The 16,501-nt window shown below is 42.5% G+C and overlaps 1 pseudogene; it reads left to right on the plus strand.

Annotated features, from left to right (window-relative positions):
• The first annotated feature begins 543 nt into the window (after positions 1-543).
• Positions 544-16,501, plus strand: part of LOC119726367 — a 37,728-nt pseudogene continuing 21,770 nt past the window's right edge.

A 16,501-nucleotide genomic window follows, 5' to 3' on the forward strand; every position in this document is an offset into this window, starting at 1 on the left:
AATGCTGCGCATTGACGATCAATTTTGAATGAGTTGTTAGAAGTTGGTGATGTAAATTTCAATATTCAAGAGCTCCACTGAGATGTCATAATGTGAGCAGCCACTTTCTGCAGACAGGTTCTGCATATAGATGAGCTTTCAATTTGTGATATTTTCTCGGGTATGACACGTCCTTATTGTGAGTTAATGCGTGGAAAAACTTGTTTGACGTAATTGTTAAGCTCTGCCGTTACGAAATGCTGCGATTTTCTGGTTCCAGAATTTACGTGCAAGTATGCCTAAGTCAAATTGACAGACAAGTGTGTTGGTACCATTTCAAATGATTGGATTTTCCCGAGGAAGAAAATTGGGCCAGAGTTCCCTAGATTCACGGCCTCAAAACGTTGAAGCTGGAGAAAAGGCGTTGGCTTGGAAATGCCCCGAGGTTCCTTTGATGTGCAACCCTGGACTGCATGACAACAGCGCCCTCGTGTGCCAGGCAATTGCGCAGAAATTAGCTTCCGCTCGGCCCCCCCCCCCCCCCCCCCCCCCCGCCCTGCAAACATGACGCTGGGAAGTGTTCATGAGTTTTACAGAATCTTGTCAAGGAAGAGGTCAACCTGGGTAATTTACCATGACCTATGTATAAAGTATCTGACTGCGGCTGTTCAGATCGCAATTAGCCAATGCGCGCATGCACAATGCTATCCGAAAACTTTCTCATAAAAAAATGCACATATTCCATGCCGGATGTGATTTCTTTTTCATTGCGGACCATGTGCAAACATTTTGAGCGTCGCATAATGCAATCATTGACCCTTCGTGAATTCGAAACGGAGCCTGAGCAAGTGACGGGAATTGCAAATTTACAACACAGATAAGTATAACAGATTACATTATTACGCTTTTCAACGAAAACAAAAATATTCATGAATTGGAATAAAAGAGTAATGAATCAGTCTTAACGGCCGTTTGAAACCTTGCAGGGTCGTGGTCGTGATGACTTGCAGACACACGGTCACGCAAAATCTGTCCAATCAGATCGTAAATTCATCAGCCCTTCCCAGCGTCAGGTTGTTTGCAGGGCGGGGGTATACGAGTGTACAGCATACAGGGTTGCCAGTCGTCCTCAGTGCTTACTTTATTTATAACCTCGTTTCCAATAGTAAGCCCCGGATATGACACTTTCTTTCTGTATTCTGATTCGATAGCGCAATTTGCTAGTAGTGGATTTAAATCGTGTAGTTTTGGTGTTGTTATTTCCAACGTGCATGACGTGTTTTCACGATCATCGTAATTATAACGTCCACGCCTTCTCAAAAATGCTCCTTTCCTTTCCAATTTGCTCATATTAATATGAAACGACGAAATGATGTTGTTTTTAACCCAGACACCGCATACAAAAACAAACACTAATGTAACGCACATGCAGGCACCAGACTATTCTTCATTTGCACAGGCCTACGTGTTCAAAAATCTTACACATGCAAATGATCCAATACCAGGGTAAGAGAGCAGGTTGTGGTGGGCACGTACTGCTCGACACCCTAGGGCGAGGTTGGGCTGCCAGTATTTGGGAACCATATCTTCATACAAAGACACAGCTTTGGCGTTTTTCGAACGGTGAATTTGAGTGTCCTAATTCTTTGCAGTCCAACACCAGATATCACTTGGGCGAAAGACGGCGAGTCGCTGCCTGTCGATCGCACGACCTATGAGAGCTATGGCCAGGAACTGGTCATCAGTGATGTAATGGCGTCAGACGTTGGCTCCTACACGTGCACGGCTAGCAACGGAGGTGTACCCCTACCGCTTTCACCATCACTGTCACTGTAAAGTGTAAGTGTTCCCTGGACTTGGGTTTGATAGCATTTAATATTCAGAACAAGAAAAACAAGGTGGTTTTGCTGACTCGCCCGTTGGGAAGGGGTGATGCATTAATGGCACGAACATAGACAAACTATTGTGTACAAATAAAACTGGAGAAACCTGGAGTAAGAAAAATAGCATTTGCAGTCCATTTGTAATAAAGAATACTAATAATGATAAAACAGTCAATGATGACGTCGTCATGACCTCACTACATATTTGTCATTTTAGGACACCAAAAGCCTTGATGATCGTATTTTGTTGATAAAAAACAAAAATTCGCGATTTTGATGACCTCATGAAATCACACAAATGTCACGGCTACCCACTTTCAAAATTAGCTGTAACAGATAACCCAACTATTTTTCCCCTGAACAAATATCAATTTAAGGATGTTCTGCACTTTCTTCTCAGCAAAACCATATTGGGAGAACAAACCAGAGGACACAAACATTGTGATCAATGAGGGCGGTGTGTTAGATTGCTCAGCTGAGGGCATCCCGGTTCCCATGGTAACCTGGCTTATTAACGGTGTGCCCTATAAAGAGGCAGGTGAGTTGAAGAGGACAATATTGTCCGAAATTGTTTATAAACATACTACATTGTACATTGCAACTGATGACTAGGCTGTACTGTTGCACAATTTGTAATAAAATAATCTTCAAAGTGCCACAAAATCCCCCAAAAAGTTAAAGGTATAGTCCATCATTTGTAATTAGTGCATTTTGTTCGTTTGAAGCAACAAAAGTACTCAAAATCTAAAGAAGGGTGCTGAACAACGAATCTGATAAAGTTTCAGCACAGCTTCAGCTGTATATTTGGAGAAAAACAACATTCTAGGATCTCGATTTCAAATCAAAAGTTGCTGAATCATGTTCTGAATTGGGCCTGAATTCAGCGTCAGAAACACGTTCTCACTGAGCAGATTGCAGCTACGCGATGTCGTGCACCGATCCGACGAATTATAGCAGCCACGCGCGTGTGCGTCTTGTCAACGCTTGCTTGTCAACGCTGATTTCTTCAAAATGACAGCTTGCCAGGAAGAATAATTTCACAGGGAGTTTAGTCCCCTTACTATCTTTCAACCAAGTATGTTTTTCAACAATAATTACGTCAGTTAGTTTGTGGATAGCTGCAAATGATGGACTCTGGCTTTATTTTATTGTCGTGCCCAACACTCTCACTAGAAAAACATATGGACATAGATCCCATAACTTGATGAACTTCTGTATCAGCCTGGCATTCAAGCTTTTCACTCTGTCACTTTAATACGTGTATTTCAAAAGGCCAAAGACCTAATGATGTCATGCTTTGTTGACAGACGGTTGGCAGGCGGTCCCTACTTTGTCTGGCCGACTCTGCTCCCATATGCAAACAGCCCTTTGGTCTTTAAGTCTTTGGTCTATTGAGGTTAATATGCCACCTGATGCTGTCCATGATGCCTTTTATGTCATAGGGACACTATGCATTTTGCTTGAGGCCTGTAGGAGTTTTTTTTTTTTTTCAATTCTGTATCTGGATCTTGACCTGGATCATTATACTTCCGACAAAACGGCTACCCGCATCAGGGTTATTAACCCACTAGCCCCTGCACCACCCAAAAGAGCCATGCCTGTTATTCCTTTAACTGTCCAAAACTGCTATAGCACTGTAGATGGTGTTGTGGATATCATCAATGAGTTACTGCAGTGTAGTACACTGTAACAAAAGTTTTAATGGGTTAAGTGATCCCATGGTATTCCCAATTGCATGGTCTCATGCTGTTTCCAACTAGGTGATCTGATGCGATTTCCAATTCATCAATCCGTTGCTGTCTCATATCAAGAGAACTCATCTTGTTTCCAATTGGACAATCTGAAGCTGTTTCTAATCAGCAGATCTCATCTTACTCCCAATTGGGCAATCTGAAGCTGTTGGTTATCAGCAGATCTCATTTTCTTCCTGAATGGGCAATCTCATGCTGTTTCCAATCGGGAGACGTCATTTTGTTCCCAATTTGGCAATGTCATGTTAATACTAATCCGGATAACTCATTTTGTTCTCAATTGGGCAGCATCATTTTGCATCCAATCAGGAGATCGCATCATATTCCTAATTGGGCAATCTGTTTCTAATCAGAAGATCTCATTTTGTTCCCAATTAGGCAATCTCAAGCTGTTTCTAATCAGGAGATCGCATTTTGTTTCGTATAGGGCAATCGCACGTTGTGTCCAGTCAGGTGATCTCTTACTGTCCCCAACTGGGCAATTTCAATGTTGCTCCCAAGACAGGTGGTGTACCTAATCGGACATTTCAGGCACACGTATTGTAAGGCCACGGGGAGGAAAGGGGTTGCTATTTTAATTCATTAATCAATCTGTATTTATTTGTGTCTCACCATAAATTATTTGTTATGCATCTGAACGACAACCTTTTTCACCTTTTTCCCCCCGTTCCTTGCATGAAGAGGCCAATCCTCGTCTCACCATCACCGAGGGTATCGGAGGGGGCAGGGTAGAATTAGCAAATGCCATTACGGAGGATAGCGCCGTCTTCGTGTGTGTAGCATCCAACGAGTATGGCGAGATATTCGCCAGTGGCTTCGTCAATGTGGAATGTAAGCCTCTTCTTATTCAGTGAACTCTATCTTGAAACCCAACTCTATCCAAATCTGAAAACACTGCCCAATTTATTGTGCTCTTCTGATGCTGTCAATATGTGGGTTGAAACGATGGCATGATACAATATGATCACAATTATAAACCTCAAGATTAGATATGATTCTATGCAAATCCCAACACTGTAAAAAATGGAATAATGAGCCAAAAACATATATGTACAGCCATTCTGTAGCATTTCCTTTTTGTTTGCAAAAGAGACGAAAATGGGCACAGTTCGTAGTGGAGAAAATGCAATTTTTTTCCCTCTATTTTCTGATTTAATGATACTTGAAATCTTTGATACATGTATGTCTACTACATATACTTTATAACAGATAGTATAGCAAATCATGGAATTTAAGATGTTTTTTACTGAAAAACAATTGGCATTGTTCATTTTACGAATACAAAAATAGAAACGTAAAAGGCCCTTTTTTCTCAGTATTTTACTTTTTGACATTTCGATCAGTGTGATATTTAAATAGCCATAACTTGTCAATGGAATGTCCAGTTGAAGTGCAACAAACAGTATTGTAAGAAGCATTTTATTCTCTTTCCTAAGACCTGCAAACCCTCATTTCGGCCTCTGCTCAGTGTTGTGACATTTTACCAGAACCCCTCACATTATATTAAATAAATCTCTCCATCACCTGAATCACCAGTTTACCCAAAACACTTTGAACATGCAAGATGTTGCATTCAAGTATGAAATTGTAATATATCAATATTGTAACATCCAATAACGTAGTGCAATACATTGATGTATTATTGATCAACTGTTTCTTTGTTGTCTAACTCTTCATTTTTAACACAATTTTAGCAATCCCGGCTGAAATGACCGATGCACCCCAGCGAAACCTGAACAGCATCGAAGGCAGAGCCTTTGACTTGACCTGCGCAGGGCAAGGCTCGCCGAAGCCTACCATCCAGTGGACATTTCAAAACAATCCGGTAAACAGCCTAGATTTCACCAATCCTCTTGAAATTCCTGTCGCTCCCACGGAAAAAAACTTCTCATTTCTTTTTTTTTAATCAATTAAAGGGAATGTACAGCATTTGCTTTTACTTCAATTTTCAGAAATAAATGGATTTGGAGGACTGGTATGTTTTAGAAAATATTGTTAAACTGACTTGTTTCACGTTTTGGGCTTGTAGATGCTGGAAAAACCACGAAAACCTATCATATTCTTGTAGTCTGTTTCCCTGACCCACTTAAGATGAAACAGAGCAATGGGAATTGTAAGGTCAGAGAATCAGTCTAGCAGGGCCAAGCAGGCTTGTACCATTTTACAGGTGTGTAATCAATTCCAAAGAAAAGTCAGAATAACTAAACATGAAAAATTTAGAACAGTTTTTGAAAAAAGCCAGTTTCCTCCAACGCTCGTCGACCGACCAGTTTTGGAAAAATACTTTTCTTGTGATTGTCAGCACACCAGGAGCTACGATTTTGCAGGATGCTTTAGAATGTTAGTCCCAAACAATGCAGTAAGGTTTTTCGTGATATTTTGATCATTTCGTTTTATGATGTTTCCAAATGTTGTATTTTCCCATTAACCCTTCTACTGCCCACTATTTTGAACAGTCACAGACAGTCAAAAATTCCATCCACTTCCCCTGCCATGCCTTTTACACAGGCTAGTCACCAACAGTCAGATCACATTTCAGTCAAATTTAGTCAACAGACAAAAGCAGTCATTTGGTGGCACAGCTGTCTCATCAATCACCTACAGTCAAAGCATAGCCTTATGAAGTTACGGCACATAAACAGTCACAGCCAGTCAAGCCTGCTTATGTGAGCTGGGGACTCTTAACTGTTGAAAACAGTCACTTGATTGATTTGGACTGAAAGGACAACTAGGCACAGAATTTATGTTTGCATTGGAGGGTTAATTTAAAAACAAAAACCCACCGCTGATAAATGATCCATTGTCCTGACCAGAATTTGCTATCAATTCCACCCTTAATTGTGGTATGCAGTGTTTACAAATATGAAATTACACAGTTGAAGGGTAAAACCATAGAGCTATATTAAATTACTAGAGTGTTATTTCCTTGTTCTTGCACCCGGAGACACTTTGAACCGCAGACATCTTGAATTCATGTGCGTGTTTGTAGAACATAATGAAATTTGATGGATTGAATTTTAAAAGTGTACTCCACATGCAACGTGCAAGTAGAACGTACGCAAGCTTCTTAAGCGCGTGTTCCGGTTTAAAAAAAAACCACGGTTAATTATCTGCAGCGGATACACACACACGTTGCGCTGTTGTTTGCGTAGAGCAAAATGTCACGCTCATTTGCTGATCGTGCGTTTCGGTTTTGGGCGTACTGGCTTCGATGACGCACCGGTATGGAATACAAACACAAATATGCAAATAGCCGTACCAAAAACGTGCAAAATTTCTAGCCTTCGATAGGTTTGTGCACAAACATGGATGCGCCAATCGAGCATTACTTTGTACGTGAGTCAGCGCTCTAGTAATTTAATATAGCTCTATGGGTAAAACCCAACTTTCAAGTGTTTTTATCTCATTGATATCACAACCAGATTGTCCATGGTGAATTTAAGTACAGCATCGTGGAAGATGGCAATACGAGAAGCACAACCAGCACTCTGACAGTCACAGGAGTGGCTGTGGAAGATAGCGGCGACTACAAGTGCATTATTGAGAACGGCTTTGTAGCAGTGGAGGCCACATCAACGGTGAATGTCAGAAGTAAGTGGATGGGTGTAGTTTTCGTCAGGATGGGTGTATAGATGAGTCAAGCCTCGAGGCAAATTTCACGCTGAGCAAAAGCGTTACAGAGAATGTACAAACAAATACCTCAGTCAATGTTCTTTTGAGTAGCTTGCCAGTTGCCACGAGACTAGATGAATTGTGATGGTTTGACAACTTTGCCTTTCTTGTGTTAAAGGTATTGAGTAGATCATTTGCAGCTACGTGAATTCACAAAACAAAAAAATAACAAATTTATTATTGAAAGTGTGACTTGGTTTAAAGATGGGGATGTCAGTCAATTCCCTGTGAAATTAGTCTTTCTGGCGTGCTGCCACTTTGAACAAAAAAAATTAAGAAGGCCATTTCCAAAGATGCGTCAACTGATGCATTTTTGGAAATTTCCGTTAATGGATGTGGGCAAGCGCTGACACGATGCACACTTGCGCGCGGTTATTAGTTGGTTCAGTGCGTGGTATTGCGTAGCTGCAATTGGCTAAATTAGAACGTGTCCCCGATGCTCATTTCAGGCGCAATTCAAAACAGGACTCGGCAAGTTTTGAATTTAAATTAAGATCCTAGAATACACAGGGCTAAAACTTCATCAACTTAGTTGTTAAGTACCCATCTTTAGATTTTGAGCATTTTGTTGCTTCAAACAAAAAAATGCACAAATAACAGATGATCTACCCTTCCTTTAAGTAATCTTGTTGAGCAATGCAGTCGCTTCAAGATTAGTTGGCATTAAAAATGGTACATAGATTTTCTAGAATTTGAAGAAGAGAAATTTCTCACCTATTTTTAGGTATACCCATTATTCCCGGCATGAAGATATTTTTCCCCATATCTTGACTCCAAATCAACTTTGTAAAATGTGCATATAAATTGTCTTTCAGGAGGTACAACAATCGTCGTGGGTCCAGGGGCTGAGGTGAGTGTAGAGCTGGGTACAGACGCCATCATTGCATGCGAGGTAGATCAAGATGCCGCGCTGGAACCCACAGTTACCTGGTACCGTAACGTTGGAGCCGGCGAAGAAGAGCTGGACCTGACGGTGCCGGGCGGACGCTTCCGACGGGCCAAAACGGGCTCGGACTACCTGAAAGTGATGGCTACTGTTGTGGAGGACACTGGAACGTACAAGTGCAAAGCTGTGACATCTGAAGACGAGGCCTCAGCAGCCACAGAGCTGGTCATTAAGAGTAAGTTGGTTTTTAACCTCGTATCTGCCTTTTCCATCAGTGTTGTTAGACACGTATGGATTGTGTTTCTCACAGCAACCAATTTAGCCGTTTCTTGATGAATGACCAACCGCGTGGTGATTGATTGCCATCTTTGTCGGTGCCTGATATCAATGCTGTGCCAATACACCCAGCTGTAGAGAGTGCTGTGCCGCCTACAAAGTATCCATGAAGGACACATGACAGGAATGCACCTGATCTCATGACAGAAATTCCATTACAGTCAAGGGACTGTTAATTACAGGCTTTTTTTCAATTTTACTACTTACGGCAATAATGGGCACGCAGACCTATTAAGGCAAAACGTTTTTGACAGGTTCTCTTTGTCGACTATACATGTAGATAAGCTAAAGCAGGTAATTCTTGTACTCTTACAAGATGCATGTACCTCAGTAGAAAGAAGAGGACACTTTTATCACCTCAGCGATTTAAATTTAACATACTAGTTTGAAAGGAAATATGAATCGGGGTATCCTGATCGGTACAAAACTATTAATGCAGTACATTTCAGGCAAAAGGACTGCCACTTGAAATTTGCTAGAAAGCTGAAGCGTGATATCAGTAAAGAAATCAATAATTATTATGCAGGGGGGGGGGATACCCCAGAATCTGGCCAGGACTGAAAGCCTAAATCAATGTGTTGGCCTGGGTTGGATTCAAACCTGGTCCAGAAGTTGAAAATGGCGGGGAAATTATGAATGGATGTACCACTGCTCCAACCCGACTCTTCCCAAAATCTTATAATTTTCTCTCTGTTTTGTTTGTTCTTGATTTTGATTAGCTGTACCAGCCCCTCCGTCGAAACCGATAGTCAGCAAGCGCTCTGACATCTCCGATACCATGGTTGCTGTGGCGTGGTACAGTGGGGACGACGGCAACTCCCCAATCACTGATTACATTGTCTCACGCATGACCAACTTCCCCGACCTTGGCTGGGTAGTTGAGTCTACTGTGCCAGCTACCTCCAACCAGGCTTCCTTAGACCTCTCCCCCTACGTCACCTACCGGTTCCGCGTGGTGGCCGTCAATGCTATCGGAGAGTCTCAGCCCAGCGAGTTGTCTGATGAGTACACGACTGCAGCCGCAGCTATCACTAAGACCCCAGAGGAGGTGGGACTTGAAGCCACGGATCCTGGCAAGTTGAGTGTGACATGGCCGGTAAGTTTATCCAACAGGGCCCGACTTCATCACAGGAAATGTCATGGTTGGAAAAATGTTCTGCTTGTTGTAGAAGGAGTTTCTAGTTTATTTCATAATAGTACAAGCGATTTACAAGATACAAATGAACAATAAGAAACTTGACATTCATAGCAAGACGTGTATGAATACTATGAAGAGGTCAGACAATAAGCTGAAGCTTGTACTTGGTCTGCCGCCTTCCCAAAGAAAACTGCTAAATCATTAATTAACATATATTTCACCAGCAGTTGCCTAGTTAGAAATTGCTGTTGTTGCTCTCTTTATTGTCTTTTAAAACGACCTCTTTGTGGATAAAAGTGAGGAAATTTATTTACAAATGACTCGAAACACGACTGTGAAGTTGGGCAAAAAAATCTTCCCCTTGCGTCTTCATCTTTGTATGGGATAATGAATGTGATTATTACGACTTGGGTGTTGCTTCCGAAGATATTCTTTACTTTTTCTAAACTGGATTAAGACATTGCTCATGCATAAAAATGTGGCTGTCAGTACTTTTTTTTCTTGCATGTTGTTTTAAAGCAAGAAAAAAAGTTCCTCAATGAAAAGTATGAAATGACACATCAGTTAGGATAGGATAGGATAATATATTTATTGGCAACCGTTAGGTTGGATTACATAATACACACATTTTACATAAATTTATAACAGCTTAAAATACACATAAAAGAGATTAACAGATGCAAAATACCACGAACAATGATCCCAAGCTAAAACATAAGAAAACAAGCAGATCAAAAAAAAAAAGAAGGAGATTGCGTTAAAAAACTACCGGTTATTTTCAGGATATAAAAATTCATTTTAAAATGTCAAATTATGTAAGGGTTCTTACCTGCCATATAATTGGAATTATATGAGGCCGAGGAGGAGAGACTCACCGTGTATTATTGTCCCTGGTAATACGGTTTGCACCACCCTTTGAAGAAAATGGATCATTCCTTCATTCATAAAAATGCAAATTAGCCCTAGCACGCTGGGTATAAAGCCCCCAAGAAACCATTGAAGCATGTCTCTTTGTAGATCTAAGGTACTGGTCCTGGCTGAGGACTCAAGATGGGTGGGAGGCTGAAGAGAACTGAGGCACCGAGGGAGGGAGGTGAGTCTCTCCTCCTCGGCCTCATATAATTCCAATAATATGGCAGGTAAGAATTCTTACATAATTTGAAATTATATTTCGTCCTCGTCGTCGAGACTCACCGTGTATATTTCACAGCTAAGCCGAAGACAGGACTGCTCTTCCATATTCCTCTGAACATGGTACATCTCGCTTGTAAAACTTTCCAAAGGTGTTCACCGATGACCAGCCTGCTGTCAGTAAAATCTGAGCAGTAGAAACTCCTACTCTTGCTGCAGCAGATGTAGACGCAGCCCGAGTAGAATGTGCTTTATAATGTGAGACATCTATACTGCCGATGCCATCACTATTTTCAGCCATCTAGCAATAGTAGATGAAACTACTGGATGATGAGGTTTCCCGAATGATAGAAACAGCCTTGTAAAGCGCTGATTATTTAGGCGTCTAAGCAATCCTGTACGATGAATATACACCTCCAACGTTGAAAAAACACATAGTTTTTGATCTGCTGGATAACGGGCCAAAACAACATTTGGAACTGGCCTATGTGCTGAGGAACATTTAGACTGGCTGACTGGTGCAAATTCAAATGCTGTCCTGGACTTCTTCATGTGATGTAAATCCAGAGCAATTAATGATGAGCAACGCCCTGCTGTCACGAGAGCGACCAGCATGACCAATTTGAGCGTCAGAAGCCTCAAACTGAGCTTCCTGTTTGATGAGAGTGAACCAAGGTAACGGAGAACTTTCCCAACATCCCAAGTAAATGAATACCTAGGTTTCGGTGGTCGAATATTAAAAATACCTTTAAAAAACCTTGTCATTAAAGGATGTTGTCCAATAGGGACATCATCCACCTGAACATGGGCTGATGAAATAGCAGACCTGTAGACATTAATTGTCCTATATTGTAGCCCATCTTCCAACAATGCATGGAGAAACTCCAACACTTCTGCTAAAGGTGCTTGAACTGGATCCAAGTGTCGTTGATGACACCAGCGACTCCAGCGATTCCATGCTGAGTCAAATTGAGCATTTGTTCCTTTTCTCCATGATGCCATGATAACTGAGGACACCTTCTGCGAAAGTCCTCTTGCTGCGAGTGATTTCCCGATAGCACCCAGGCAGCCAGCTGCATCACCTTGTGCATGGGGTGTTGTTGACGATTGTGACATAATTGAAGGAGATCTGGGCGCTGTGGTAACAGTAATGGTGTTTTTACTGTCAGTTTTAACATTAGTGGATACCACGGTTGTGTTTTCCAAACTGGTGCAATTAGCAGAACTGTGGCTTCTTCTATTTGAATTTTCTGAAGGCACCTTGAGAGCAGACTGAAGGGAGGAAACAGATACCCTGCCATGTTGCACCAGTTGATGGTGAACGCGTCCACTTGCCATGCTTGTGGATCTGGGTGCCATGATATGAATCTTGGAACCTGTCTGTTGAGCCGTGATGCAAACAGATCGATCGACGGTTGAAATTTCATCTTTTCTACCACTGCTCTGTAAATTTCGGGGAGAAGATGCCACTCTGTGCGGTCGTTGAAGTTGCGCGACAATTCGTCTGCTATGACATTTTGTGCTCCTGGGAGATATTCTACTGACAATGTTATTTGTCTGTGTAGACACCATGTCCATATCTTCACTGCAAGGGATGACAATTCTGGCGATTGAGTCCCCCCTTTGTGGCTGATGTATGACATTACTGTCATGTTGTCCACCTGTAGTCGGATGTGTAGGTTGCGTTGATGGTACACCAATGCCCGAAGGGCGTAGTACACTGACAACAGTTCTAGATGGTTGATGTGTAGATTCTGTTCCAATATCGACCATCTGCCGCCTGTGCGGATTTCGGATGTGCAAAGCACCCCATCCTTGGAGTGATGCATCTGTCTGGATCACCACATCCGGTGTTGGATTGAGTAGTGTTTGGCCGTTCCAAATTCTTACGCATTGTATTGAAACGGAACTTCTAAAAATTCTATTTTATGACCAACAACTGACTGAAGTATCCAACTGTCTCTTGTTAGGGATTTCCAATTACAAACAAAATATTGAAGACGACTTGTCTTGAAAGAAATACATGAACATGTATCTACTTTTTTGATTTCTGATCAAACGAACCTCGCTCTGATCTGAATTTGCCACGGCTTGAGGATGCAGATTTATAGGCTGCATACTTTGGCTTGGTAGTATAGCCCGATGATCACCCTTGATAGGAGTTGTTGCCCCGAAATCTTCTGTTTACCGCAGAATAATAAGGAGAAAATATATTCCCCTTGTACGGCCCTGCAGTAGATGTTGCAGTCTTGGTGACTTTGGCTGCTAGTTTATTTGCTTTCTCGGCATCCTCTATGTCCTTGACTAAGTTTCCACCAAAGAGATGGCTCATCGACGGTGAATTTCGTTTGAGGCTTTCAAATTTTGTCAAGTAGCTCATCAAAAGCATGTTGTCTTGAAAGAGCTAGACTCTGGCTTGCAGACCCAAGCAGTATCAATGCCGAGGTGACATGATCTTTAACCATACTGGTGTCAACTGTCTCTGGACAGGATGGGTCCACCAAAGCATCAAAAAGATGGGTCATGGTAAAGCTGCTTTCAGCAGATGATTATGAGAGTCTTTAAGCTTGTCATCTTGAGTTACTAAAGACGATCGAACTTCCTTGAAGGATGACTTTACCTGACTTGGTAATTCTGGAGCCTTGAAATGTGGTTCCTGTTCGACTGGTACTTGATTGGATAGAGTCTCTTCTTTGAACTCTTCATGTCCCAATTTGTTTGAACGCAGGTCTTCCCACCAGGAAAGAACTTTATCCGTCACTGGAAAACCTGATGCCTTGTCCACTCGGATTGAGAGATTCCGATTCAGCGTCACCACCAATCTCCGATATTGCCGGTCCGACACTCACGGAGTCCAAATTCGCACCCGTACCAGGGCCCGAATTACCGCCCCAAATGTTCGGACTCGCCGGCGGAGGAAGCGAGAGCTGTCCAGGGGTTGAGGGATTTCCCCAATGTTGATGATACATCTGTTGGGTAGTGTTAGGAGGCCACTGTTGTGCGGAGTTAAACCACGGAAATGACCAATACGGCGGAGCCATGGGCGCCGCCATATTGAATGACTGCTGCCCGCTAGCGGTAGCATTGCTGGCTGTAGGCGGGAAATTCCATTGTTGTCCGGGGAAGAAAGACGGCCCTGGTTGATTGTGAGGGACGACCCAAGGCGAGGTCTGTCCGGGCTCATTTTCTACCACACGTCTAGCCTGTGGTGCTCTAGACACTTGCGGTATATTCTGCGAGGAATACGCTCTCGTGTCGGTGGCGGAAATTGGGCAAGGCGGCCCGCTTTCCAATTCTTCTGTGCACGTTGACCACCAGCCCAAGGCGAGGCTGGGGCCTGTGACTTACGCACTCGTTCAACCATAGGCGAGGTTGACGAGGCCGCAGACGGTCCCGAGGCCGTAGACGAAGATCTCAAGGCTGAACCAGGCACATCTTTAGCCTGCTTGTCGTTGGCTTTCCATTTCTTGGTCGACATATCGAAGCAATAAACGTAGAAAAACCGAATTGGTTGTAGCTAAAATTGAACAAGTACGTGAAACTGAAGACGTAGTGTAAAATACGTGTGTGCTAGCCGTACCACAAGAAACAAAGACATGCTTCAATGGTTTCTTGGGGCTTTATACCCAGCGTGCTAGGGCTAATTTGCATTTTTATGAATGAAGGAATGATCCATTTTCTTCAAAGGGTGGTGCAAACCGTATTACCAGGGACAATAATACACGGTGAGTCTCGACGACGAGGACGAAATATAATTAAGTGCAATTGTCTTAAAAACTCATTAAACGAAGCTGCTGATAAAAAGCTACTGATTAATAAGGTACGATGGGATATGAGAATTTTCGGACCTATCTGTGCGGGTTCTGATTACGTATACACATATTTTACATATAATTATAGCAGCTTAAAATACACACACAAAAATTAACAGATACAAAATACCACAACAATGATCCTGAGCTAAAACATAAGGAAACAGGCAGATCTACAAAGTAGATTGCATTCAAAAACGGATGTTTTTCAGGAGAAAAAAAAAACATCTAAAATTAACTGCAATTATCTTTAAAAATTCATTCGACGAAGCTACTGGTTAAAAAGCTACTGATTAAAAAGGCACCATGGGATAAGATAATTTTTAAACCTATCTGTGCGGGTCCCGGGAGGGGCAGTTTATTGGTAGATCTTAGATTATATGACACTTCACGGGGATGGGGGAGGAGGCTGTGTAATTTATTAGACGGATCCTAGAGTTTCTGAAAATAAGCCATGCACAATTCCTTACGTCTTTAATGAAGTGATTGGATGCCGAGAGAAACTAATGTAGGGTTATAACTCTGCCCTGGGTATATACACCTTATGGCTCTCTTCTGTACCATTTCTATCTTGCTGGACAAGTAGTTAGCCAAGCTGCTGTGCCATACTTGGCAGGCATATTCTAGAACTGGTCTTATCACTGACAAGTAAATTTTAAGTAGGTCAGCTTGATACACACCTGCACGTTTCAGCTGATACAGCATATATAGTCTTTTACTAGCCTTACGAACTATGTGGTCAACATGAGCATTCCAAGGTAGGTCTGAGGACAGTATTATTCCCAAAACTTTGACCTGTGTGACTCTATCAATGATGTTAGGCAAATTGGCTGAATGAGATGGGTCCTTACAAAAACAAATAATGAGTTCTTTGGTCTTTGAAGCGTTGATTTTCATGTCGTTCCTCAGAGACCACTGGGAAGCAATGTCTGCAGATTCTTGAAGTTCTGACGCAGACCCCTTCTTGCAGATTTCAAATATAGTGCTGTCATCCACGTACTTGTACAAAGGGCATGGAGTTTCCAGGTCGTTAATCTGGACCAGGAAATCCTTGGGTCCAGATAATGTTCCCTGCGGAACACCACCACTGGGGTAACCAAACTCTGACAGCACAGGCCCAATTTTGACGCGTTGAGCTCTATCCACCAGGAACGCAGCCATCCAGCGTACTAGGTGATGATCCAGGCCGATGTTTGTGAGTTTCTGAATGAGGATATGGTGATTAATATGGTCGAATGCCTTTGAGTAATCCAACAGCAAGATCCGTACGAAGCAACCAGGTTTGTCAGTCGCCTCGTACCATCGATGCACCATTTCCACAAGAGCGTCTGTAGTGCCAGTCCCAGATATGCATCCAAATTGGTTGGGGTCTATTTTGTCCTTGAGCTGCACGGTCATCCATTGGAGTACGACGGATTCAAAAACTTTAGCAGCGATGGGAGTCAGTGAGATTGGTCTGATATCCCTTTCTACTGACCTATGGGTGTGACTTTGGCACGGGAACGATGTCTGCAGTTTTCCATACGGTGGGAACTACTCCTTCTTCAACAGAACTATTGAAGATGTCAGTTAGAGGAGTAGCTAAGAGGTCTGAGAAGTCACGAAGGATCCATGCAGGTATTCCATCCGATCCCGTAGCTTTGTTGACTTTGATCTTATCCAAAGCTCTTTTCGTTGTACGGACGCTAATGTAGAACTCTACTGGCACCGGGTCTGCTGTCTGGAATACTGGATGGGTTTCGTCCAGGCGGGGGAGATCACTGCTAACAGAGACAAAAAGTCATTGATGTTGTCCGCAAGTGCTTGAAGATCACCATTTGTCATTGTGTTAGCTAGACCCTGTAGACTGTTCTCTCCGCCTAATGACGCACCAATGAGCATCTTCATATTTTTCCAGAGCAGTTCTCCAACGA

This window comes from Patiria miniata, unplaced genomic scaffold (assembly GCF_015706575.1).
Source record: "Patiria miniata isolate m_02_andy unplaced genomic scaffold, ASM1570657v1 HiC_scaffold_2, whole genome shotgun sequence".
Taxonomy (NCBI): domain Eukaryota; kingdom Metazoa; phylum Echinodermata; class Asteroidea; order Valvatida; family Asterinidae; genus Patiria; species Patiria miniata.